The sequence below is a fragment of the Camellia sinensis genome, chromosome 3 (assembly GCF_055761805.1).
Source record: "Camellia sinensis isolate YWXY chromosome 3, ASM5576180v1, whole genome shotgun sequence".
NCBI classification, from domain to species: Eukaryota; Viridiplantae; Streptophyta; class Magnoliopsida; order Ericales; family Theaceae; genus Camellia; species Camellia sinensis.
In genome coordinates this window covers 210,324,751-210,335,565 of record NC_138963.1, presented here as the reverse complement: position 1 = coordinate 210,335,565, position 10,815 = coordinate 210,324,751, and positions in this window count along the sequence as shown.

The window sequence follows — 10,815 nt, the reverse complement described above, 5'->3', positions numbered from 1 at the left end:
ATATAAATTGCACACTTGGCACCTTTGGCCATCATGCATTGAAATGCGTGATTAATGGCCCTAGGGTCGAGAACCATACTCCCTTGAGCTCATGACATGATAGGGAGGGTGGTTGTGCATGCATTGTCTTGAAAATGCATTGTCATGCTTTGTTTGTCCTCTGCTATAGTAAAACAGCATTCTGCAGGAAGATATGGCCGATCGGTCATCTTCAATGCCGGTTGACTACAAACATTTGGCCGAGAGCCATACTTTTGGTCGATGACCTTTTTATCTTGGCAATGATCCTATATTTTGGCCGGTGAACTCCCACAACACTTAGGGAGTGGTTTAGAAGCATCCTTGAGACTTGTGCAGTTTTCAGAGGTGCAAAGCAGTGCAAATAGAGGCAACATGTGGCATGGCAATGGATTTTCGAGCGAAGTCGGCCGAACATGCATGCATCCTTCTTCCCGAGGCTGTTTTACTGTTTTCATAGCTTAATTGATTCATTTAATTAGTTAAGTGTTGTGTAATAATTAATTAACTTGTTAGTTAGTTAATTAGATGATTTGCATTATTCTTTTGGTCCCTCCATCGAGAGGGCACAATCTTGTAATAAGCGTGCATGTGTGTGATGCATGTCTTCCAACCCCCATTTCTTTCTCCCTTTTACTTAACCGCTTACGATGGTTAGTTTTAGGGCATATTTCATTCAGCATCCTTATGCTATGCATGTTTGCATTATTTATCTGTTTTGCATGCACCGAGCTCAGCGTATCATACTAACTGCATTGTATTTCAATTCCTACTTGAATACATGTATTGGGTTGTTGCATCTCATGTGCCATTTTAGATTAGTCGAGCCTATTCTAGTCGCATTTTGCATGCGTTGCATTAGCTATTCTAACATGAACTAGGATCATGCATTGATTACCAAGTAGTTTCTTGTTTTGGCTCGGAGTACACTGTAAGTGTTTACGCTTTAGCATCTTGCATGTATGTGAGTGTTAACATGACAGCATGCTTGCCATGAGGCTAATTGCTTATGTGATATAACTGCCTGAATGCCTGTGGGTGAAGGTTGGATTACTTGAATTGGAACGATTCATTGAAATCCGTGTTTTAGCCTACTCGCGAGTAGCAAACTTCAAACTATTTCCAAATAAACGGATATGCAATGCTTTGTTCCAAATTAGGCGATCTAGTCTATACTTGTGTGTTGTGCGTATCACATAATAATTCTAGCTAATTAACCAGAATAAGAATGCATGTGTTTTCAAAAATAAGATATCATGCTTAGTAAAGGCCGGTCTTTGATCGGGCGAGCGGGGGTGCTCATAGATGACCTTCCCCAATTGTACCCAAGTTCCCAAGCCGAGGCAACTTTGGTGATGATGGACATGTTGACTTAGGCATGAGTCAGGGTTTCCTAAATTCTCCCAAAATAAAATATTTAGGTGGCAACTCTGTATCTGGCAAAGCATTCCATGTTTGGCACTTCTTTCTTAAAAATCTGTTTTCTAAAATGATTTGCCGGATTTGGACTCTTTGGTGATTCATCAATCTCACATCGCACATTGTGAGATCAAATTAAGAACCGTGACAATTGAGTTCGAACTGTAGCATGAAGCCCAAGCGCGCGTCTACATTAGCCAAATATAATTTTTTTTTTTTAAAATGGACCGTTCATTCATCATCTAGATCTATCTATCTTATCTATTTCTGTTTTGCCCGAACAAAAAAAAACCCTAATCTTGCAGCTCAACTCTTATTCTTCCATCTCTCTCTCTCTCTCCCCAATCGACCAGAACTAGCACCGATCTGTCTCTGTCTCCGTATCCGTCTCCAGCAACTCTTAGGTTACTTTCTTCTCTGTCTCTGTCTCTCTCTCTCTCTGTGTCCCTATCGTAGCTATTTTTGTTTTGCCTAAACAAACTAAACCCTAATCCTAATATGTTTTGTGCCCAGCTCTCATCTTCTTTCTCATTCTTGTTTTTCCATCTCTCTTATTCTTCCATCTCTCTCTCTCTCTCTCTCTCTCTCTCTCTCTTCCCTGATCGACCAGAACTAGCGCCGATCAACCAGAACTAGCGTCGATCTGTCTCTGTCTCCGGCAGCTCTTAGGTAAGCCTCTCCCAGTCTCTGCCTCTCCTCTGTATGTATGAATCAATGTTGTTTGCTGTTCGGATGCTGAGAAAATGAAAAGAAATAGTCTGTTTATGAATGAAAACAAAAATCTGTTCATGAATGAAAAGAAAAATCTGGAATTAAATCTGTTTATTACTATTGAAAAATTACAACACTTGGAGGGAATCTATTAATATTCTTAATTCTAGATACATTGCCACATACTTTCTGTTCTATTTTGTAAAATGATTTTTTATTGTTTCAGTTTGGAATTAAATTTGTTCATTGCTGTTTGGAATTAAATCTGTTCATTTCTGATTGGAGCTTATCTGTTCATTTCTATTTGGAATAAAATTTGATATTCAATCTCTGATTGAATCTGTGTTATTGTAATTTTATCTGTTATTCAATTTTATTGTAATTGAATCTGTAATCTGCTATGTTATTGAAATTGAATTTGTAATTTTTTTAATCCAGTTTAGATGAAGGATAGTGTTCAATCTCCCGTAATCAATCTTTACCTCCGGAATCCTCTAATTCTCAAATGAATCCCCCCTTAGCCGAACCCGAACCTGAACCTCAACCTAAGCCTCCTAGATCCCCAAAGCGAAAGAGTAAGGGTGGAGGAGGGAGAGCACCATCCACAGTTTGGGATCATTTTGACAAGGGTTATGGGGATCAATAGGAAGTGTAGAGCCGTATGCAAATATTGTAAGAAAGAGTATTTGGCTGACTCTAGAATTCATGGGACTAGCAATTTGAGGAGTCATACACCCAATTGTAAAGAATATCCAAATAGGGATAGAGATGGTCAACAAACATTAAAGCTTAAACCGAAACAAAATGAAGATGGTGTTAAGGTTGTAGCAACAACTTTTAATTTTGATGCTTGTAAAATATTTTTTGCAGAGATGGTTGTCATTGATGAGTTGTCATTTAGATTTGTGGAGGGAGTTGGGTTTAGAAGATTTTGTAATGTCATGTAACCGAAATTCACAACAATTCTCTCTCGTCATACCATATCTAGAGAAGTACTTAACATATTCAAAAATGAAAGAGATTAGTTAAAGAAGGCCATGAAGGGTTGTAGAATTTGCTTTACTACGGACACTTGGACATTTATTTAGAATTTGTGTTACATGTGTTTGATTGCTCATTTCATTGATGATAACTGGAAACTTAAAAAAAGAATCATAAATTTTCAACAAGTTGAAGATCACAAAGGAGAAACATTGGGTAGGAAAATTGAGTTGTGTTTGATTGAGTGGAACATTGATAGCATATTCACCTTAACAATTGATAATGCTAGTTCTAATAATCTTACCATTCAATATTTAAAAACAATAACCAAAGATTAGAAGGGGACTATTTTGCAACATGAGTTAATTCACATGAGTTGTTGTGTACATATTCTTAATCTCGTTGTGAGTGATGTGAAAAAAATGGACGATTCTATTGCCAACATTAGACTTGCAGTGAGATATGTGAGGTGTTCTCTTCATAGGCATGATGCTTTTAAGAAGTGTGCAGCCACACTCAAACTTGATTCAAAAGCTCTTGTATGCCTAGATGTACCAACTAGGTGGAACTCTACCTATTTGATGTTAGAGGCAGCAAAAAAGTATGAGAAGGCTTTTAACCGCTTGAAGTTTGTGGATTCCAATTTTGAACCTTATTTCAAGGATGTTGATGGTGGCATAAGAAGAAGTCCTAATGTGTTGGATTGAAAAAAATGTAGATTGTTTTTGAGGTTTCTAAAATTATTTTATCTTGCAACTAAGAAGTTTTCGGGGTCTCTCTTTGTTACTTCCAATGCTTTTTACAAAGAAATGTTTGTTATTGAAAGCAAAATTAACTAATTAATTTTGGAGGAGGATAATACTTTGAGCACAACGGCAAAGACTATGAAACAAAAGTTTAGCAAGTATTGGGGGGATGGAAGTAAGATCAATTTGTTATTGTATGCTGCGGTTGTTCTTGATCCTACCAAAAAGATGACATACGTGGAGTTTTACTTTTCAAATTTATTTCTTGGAGATAATAAGAAGGTGAAAGATATGGTAGACATGGTTAAAGATTGTTTGAGTCGTTTGTATAGTCATTATGTCACACTTTATCCTTCAAATGAGAAACTTTCAAGTGTGAATGAAGTTGTGAATATGGTGGAAAATGATGATGATGATCCGTATTCTTTGGTTGACTCCCAATTTAATTTCTATTTAGAGGGGCGATGCACTGCAAAGAATCAAACATTTGAGACTTTGGATTATTGGAAGGTGAATGCAACCAAATATATAGTGCTATCGCAACTTGCAAGGGATGTGTTGGCGATGCCTATTTCTACCGTTGCGTCGGAGTCGACTTTTAGTACTCGCCCGGGGGGGGGGGCGTATTCTTGACTTATTTCATAGTTCACTCTCGCCTTCTATGGTTGAAGCTCTTGTATGTACTCAAAATTGGCTTCGAAGCAACCTTCCAATTTCTCTTCGAAAGGCGATAGATGATGTGGAGGAATTTGAGCAATATGACTCGGGTAATGTGAGAATCTATTTATCTTCATTTTTATTTGTATTGTTTATTTTCTAATGTAAGTTTTATTGATCTTCTCTTGTTGACTCTTAATTAGGTACTTTGGAGTCAAGCTCATCTTCAAGTTCAACTTATAATGTTGATACTAATACTATAATTGAACTCTAATCTATTTGCTCATTGGTAAATCTTTCATATACTCAATACATTTTCTTACTATATTGAGATGCAATATATAGACATTTGTTTATCTTTTCATTACTTTATTCTTTTATACTTTTTTTGTCAAAGGAATTATGAAGATTGAAGATTAAATTTTTTATTTTTCAGTTTGTTTTTGTGCAGGGTTCATCAACCGTGGAATTGAAATTTTGGGAACTTGGATGTGATTCATGATGATGCAGTTGGAAATATTGTGTTGCAAATATTTTTATTTTATTTGACAACAATTTTATTTTATTTTTTTTATTGCATTTTGGATGAATGTAATAGTTAATGAAGTTTGTTTGACAACAATTTTATTTTATTTTATTTTTCATTTTATTATTGCATTTTGGATGAATGTAATAGTTAATGAAGAATTACTTTTAGGTATGTTTAGGATTTTAAATGATTTTACTTTAATTTTGTATTATTAAGTAGTAGTACATAGATGGAGAATGTTGAGAAAGTAGTTGGAGAATGAGATTGGTGATTTAGCTTATGTAACAACCCCGACCTCTGACTTATGTTAATTCATGGTTAAATAAGCCTAATTAGTAATTAAGGTGAAATTCCAAATTAATTGCATGTGTGTGTTGCCTTATTGTGCTTATATCTATTTATCGTAGAAATATCTGTTTCCGTTTCTGTTTCGTTCTACAAATTGAAGGCCTTATCGGCATCAAATCATGAAATTGGCTTGATTTCTGTGTTAGTTAGAATTTTTAGAATTTTATGGTAGGTTTGATTGAAAGTCGATTCGAAACGATTAAATTTGAATAATTAATGTCCAATTGATTAACTTAATCAATAACTTAATTAAGCCACTAATTAAGCCTATATAAGGCCATGTGAACTCATGTTCACTAAACACTCTCCTATCACCCTCACTCTACAGAGAAAAACATGAGAAAGTGTGAGAGAAGGAAGGAATTTGGGATCAAAGCTAGAAGATGTGAGAATTGCTAAGAATTGTAGACATTGGACTTGGAAACTCAAGAATTGAGCCTCTAGCACACATCTTGGGAAGCCTAGGTAAGAATTCAACTCTTAGATTGTACAATTATGATGTGTAGGATATGAACTCTAAAGAATTAAGTTGGATGATTCAAGAATTAAGTTAGAATTGAAGAAGTGAACTCAAACCATGCATGTGTGCATCTTTCATAACATTTTGAAGTTGTTTTCCAAGAATCTCCTCATGCATGTTACTGATTCACCTTAGTTTTGAGAATTCAACAAGTTCCATGTCATTTTGTGTCATTAGATTATGTTTTGGAAGTTTTGAAGTCAAAGCAATACATGCATGTCATATTCATGTTATGTTTTCACAATTCAAGTTTGAGTTCACTCAATTGACAAGCTTATGAACCTTAATTTCATGAAATAATCTTTAATTCTCAATGATTTTCAAGTTTAGGCATGTTTTTTGGAATTTTGGCCCAAAAAGATGCGTTTTGAAGTGTGTAATTCGAGTTTGTAGCTTGGGAGTGCAATCTGAAAATTCCAGAATTTGCACCTTCTGCTTAAGCAATATAACCTGCACTCGAGCGACCACTCTGTGATCTTGCGCTTCCGCTCGAGTGACCAAAAGATGGCTTGAGCGTGAAATGCAAGTTCCCAGAAGTTTCATGTTTTTGCAGACCGCTCAAGTGACAAGAGTTGCGCTCGAGCGAGTATCTGAGTTTCACACTCAAGCGACCGTCGAGTGTCCATCAAGCGTGAAAATCACATAACCAATACTTTTGCAAAGTTTACAGACTGCTCGAGCGAGAAAATCTGCGCTCGAACGACCACTCACATGTTGCATGTCTGCTCGAGCGAAGAAAGTTATGCTCGAGCGAGACCCTTGTTTTCAGCAATTTTTATTAAGTGTTTTCAAGTACATTTTAGTATCCTCATTGCATTATAGGCATTCCTAGGCCAAGATTAAGACACCATAATAGGGATAAGAAGTAGAAACACACCAAGACAAAAAAGAACTATTATTCTGGGTGTGTAATTCAGTACGTATTCGTTCTGTATCTGTGTAGGTCACACACCACAAGATATCTGAATTGCCTACTCTGTCCGTTTACTTAGATTCATCTATTATCTGTGAGTATAGTAAAGCTATGTTCAAGTTAAATTATTTTCTGTATGTGAAATAAGAGCTGTTTTATGAAATGTTAAGTTTTGCACTATGAATGATTGTCCAATTCTGACAAATATTTGTGACATTAATTATGTGATTCAAGTATGCTATCTGTACCCGGACCGGAGGTTCATTTATGGATCTGACAAGTTATCTGTACCCGGCTAGAAGTTCCTTTATGGAACTGACAAGTTATCCGTTCCTAGTACGGAGGATCCTTATGAAATTGACAAGTATGACATTTGATGTTCTGTATGAGATCTGTTACTGCTAACGAATAAGCCATGTAAGGTTAAGCATGAACTCTGATTTCTGTATATGCTCTGAATAAGAATACTAATGTGAACCTGTCTTCGATATGAACTCTGGTTTCTGAATTAATTATGGGACATCATTCATTTAATCCTTTACTCTGTTATTACTCACTAAGCTTCCGCTCACTATTTATATTATTTATGTAGGTGACCAAGCGCGCTACCAGGCTTAAGATGATGCCTGAAGAGTTTTGAGTTTATCAGCCACCCTTTGTGCCTCCTAAGGAGGTTCCAAATCATGTCAAGGCTTGTGGCCACGTTTTTGTGAATATTTAGGACTTTGTTTCTTTTGATTTTATTTACGGACAAAATTTCTGTTTATATGTACAGTACATGGGGTGACGTGCAACTACTGTATCTTTTGATGTCACACGTATGTTTGTAAAAGTTTAAGATTATCAGTCTCATGTATGTCTTCACAGCTCAATGGACTATGTACATTTTTGTATATTGCTTCTGCAACCCCTAATTATATGTCACTCTATTGAGAGGCTTTTGGTAATTTAAGGATTACTGGCCAGTTACGACGCTAAACTTATAGGAGCGAGTTTGGGTTGTGACAGCTTAGGATTGTGAATGATTTTACTTTAATTGTATTGTTGGGTAGTAGATAAATTTTGAATGATTTTAGGATTTTAAATGATTTGCTTGTGTTAGAAATTGATTTTGTTGTGTTTTTAATTTTGTAAGCTTTAATTCATTAATTATTAATGTTGAAACATTTTACAAAATTGGAAGAAAATGACCCAAAATAAATATTTACAAAATGGAAAAAAAACTTAAAAATTAATTTTTAAAGGAAAAAATTCAAACCGCAAACCCTATTTGCACAAACCACAAACTGCAAACTGCACTAGGGGCGATTGTAGTTTGACATTTCCCCAAACCGCATAGTTGCGGGTGGGTCAAAACTGAACCGCAAACCACACAAATCCGATCCGCGAGCACCCCTAGTCGTAGTAGAAAAATGGCGATGGTGGTTTTGTTAGGTGTGAAAATAGAGAACAACTATGTCAGTAAAAGAAGTAAGGGAACACAAATACAAAGATTAAGAGAGCGAAAGAGAGAGAGAGAGAGAGAGAGAGAGAGAGAGAGAGAGAGAGAGAGAGAAAGAGAGAGAGGAAGAGAGAGAGAATACATACCTAACAATAAGGGCCCAAGTACTTCTCGAAGCGCCGTTGATGCTTGCTCGAAGAAGCAATACAGACGACTTTGGTGACTGCAATCGAACAAGAGAATCATAGATTAAGGTGCATATGAGAAGTGGTGTGCGATATATACTGTATAAAGAGTTTGAAAAATTCACCCTGCTGATATAGGGCAATTTTTCCCCACAAAACTGTTTGGTCGGTATTGTCCTTGAATTTACTTGAATAACAATCAAAATGGCGTCATTTTATTATCTGCGACCAAATTACTTTAGTCGTTAAATTATTTTTATTCCCACTTTTGCCCACCAAATTTCAATTTTGGTCACAGAAAATCCTATTTTGGCAACTAAAAAATATTAGTTGGCAAAACTCCAAACCTCTGCCTACCAAATTTTAATTTAGTTGCCAAATGAAAACTTGAAATAATTAAATAAAAGTTAGTCGGCAAAATTGGTCAGAAAAAATGTAATTTTAGATGGACCTATCCGAGATTCTTTAATTGAGGAATTCACTCCTCCAAATGAAGCCGTCGTTGCCTCAACATCAAGCCCACCTCTAATAGAAGTGAACAAAGCCGAGAAGCCAGCAGTGGAGGCTCTACTAGCTCCAATCCACCATCAAATTAATCAAACCGGTGCGGCTCGATCGGTGTGGAGCCCTAGTCATAGCCCCAGTCCAGCCGCTAGTAATGAGTTGCTCTCTGGCTTCACCACCACAAGGCCTACTGTGACAACCCCGACTTATGATTAACGCTAATTCATGATTAAGCGTGCTAAGTAACTGGTTAAGACGAAATCCTAAATTAATTACATGAGTGTGTTGTTTTAAATCCATTTTTATCTGTTTGATGTAGGAAGATCTGTTCATATTTTGGTTTCGATTTGTGAATTGAAGGCCTTATCGGCAACCGACTCAGAAATTGACTTGATTTATATGTTAATTAGGATTTATAGAATTTTGTGGTAGGTTAAATTAAAATTTGGTTCGAAACGATTAAATTAGATTAATTTAATGTTATTTGATTAACTTTGCAATCTACCACTTAGTGACTCATTTTACTAACCCCACTAGTTCAACTTTATGCCTCTTTTCTCCCTAATTTGGTGATCAAACATGAGAGGGGGAGAGAGTAGGAAGATTTGGGCCATGGACTTGAGAATTGAATTCAAATAAGAGGAGTTGCTAGGAGAGAAGAAGAAACCTTAGAGATTTGATCATCTAGCTCAAGAATTTACCACCTAAGGTCCAAATTGAACATCGAAGGTAAGAAGTCAAGTCTCTAGCCTTGAAATTAAGTTGATTAATCTATGAATTCAAGTGAATTGAGCTATGAGATGTAAGAATTAAACTTAAGAAGTAGGAAGAAAGATTAATCCATGCATGCATGTTCATTTCAATACATTTGGAGCATGTTCGCTAAGAGATCTCTCATGCATGTCATAGATTGAGCTTAATTGTAGGAAGTCATCATGTTTTCTATCAATTTGCCAAGTTTGATCATGTTTTGAAGTGGTGGAGTTCAAGAGAATTCATGCATGTTATATTCTTGAAGCATTCATAAAGTTTAAGTTGAATTTGTGTACAATTGGCATGCTTTTGTGCTTTGATTTTATGAAATGATCTTTAAATCATGATGTGTTATGAGTTTCTAAGTGTTTTCCAGAATTTTGGCCCAAAAGGATGAGTTTTGGAGTGTTGAATTCGTGTTTTGAACTTTGGGAGGAAATCTGGAAAACCCAAAATTTTGCTTCCACGCTCGAGCCACCTTTATTTTCACACTTCTGCTTGAGCGACAAAAGGTTGGCTCGAGCGTAAATTGCATGCTCTCAGAAGTTTGCGTGTTTGGAAGCACGCTCGAGTGACAAGACTTACGCTCGAGCGAGGACCTGTGTCTCACGCTTGAGCGAGCATCGAGCGACTGTCGAACGGAAATTGCACACAACCAGAACTATTTCACATTTTGTAGACTGCTCGAGTGAAAGAGTGTGCGCTCGAGCGACCACTTACATTCGGTATGTCCGCTCGAGCGAAGAAAGCTACGCTCGAGCGAGACCCCTGTTTTCAGCAAGTTTTGAAGAACATTTTCAAGTACATTTTTGCATCCTCTTTCCATCCTAGGCATTCTTAGGCCATGATTAAGACATCATAATGAGGATAATAAAGTAGAACCACACCAAACAAGTAGAAAGGACTAAGTTATCAATTCCGGGTGTGTAATTTAGTATACGTTCATTCTGTAACTATGTAGGTTATGCACCTCAAGGAAGCTGAATAGCCTGCTTACAGCCCCGTTATCTATGAGTAACAATGTTGTAAAGCTATGTTCATTTATAATTATTTTCTGAACGATTGACTGTACTGTTTTTCGAAATGATAT